This window comes from Pistacia vera, unplaced genomic scaffold, assembly GCF_008641045.1.
Source record: "Pistacia vera cultivar Batoury unplaced genomic scaffold, PisVer_v2 Contig1027, whole genome shotgun sequence".
In the NCBI taxonomy this organism is placed as follows: Eukaryota; Viridiplantae; Streptophyta; class Magnoliopsida; order Sapindales; family Anacardiaceae; genus Pistacia; species Pistacia vera.
In genome coordinates this window covers 428,654-429,300 of record NW_022195058.1, presented here as the reverse complement: position 1 = coordinate 429,300, position 647 = coordinate 428,654, and the positions used below count along the sequence as shown (strand labels likewise).

General features: G+C 39.7%; 1 non-coding gene across 1 annotated transcript; it reads right to left on the bottom strand.

The window, feature by feature from the left end:
* Nucleotides 1–317: 317 nt before the first annotated feature.
* Nucleotides 318–424, bottom strand: LOC116123322. The gene has a single exon (XR_004127020.1). It is a non-coding gene; the product is annotated as a small nucleolar RNA R71 (small nucleolar RNA).
* Between the last annotated feature and the right edge of the window lie 223 nt (nucleotides 425–647).

Here is a 647-nt window from a genome sequence, read left to right as displayed (position 1 = left end):
GTATCACTAGACCATCGGTGCAAGCCAACAATTTTGAAATAAAGCTGGCAATCATCCAAATGATCCAATAGTCAGTACAATTTGGGGGAGATGCAAAGGAAGATCCAAATTCACACATTTCAAACTTCTTAGAGATATGCGACACATTTAAGGCAAATGGAGTGTCAGATGATGCCATCAGGTTAAGATTATTCCCTTTTTCATTAAGAGATAAAGCAAAGGGATGGTTAATGGCACTACCAGCAGGAACAATCACAACTTGGAATGAATTGGCACAAAGTTTCCTGACTAAATACTTCCCACCAGCGAAATCAGCAAAGATGAGAAACAATATCACATCATTTATGTAGGAAGGGAACGAGTCACTTTATGAAGCGTGGGAGAGATATAAGGGACTATTGAGAAAGTGTCCACACTATGGTTTGCCTATTTGGATGTAAGCCCAAACATCTATAATGGGTTGCTGACAAATGTGCAAACAATGGTAGATGCGACATCTAGAGGAGCATTGCAAAACAAGACACCTGAAAAAGCTTATGAGTTACTTGAAGTCCTGGCAAGTAACAACTATCAGAGACCCAATGAAAGAATTCATCCGAAGAAGTCTATGGGTATTCATGAAGTCGATGCTTACACAGCCATTTCAG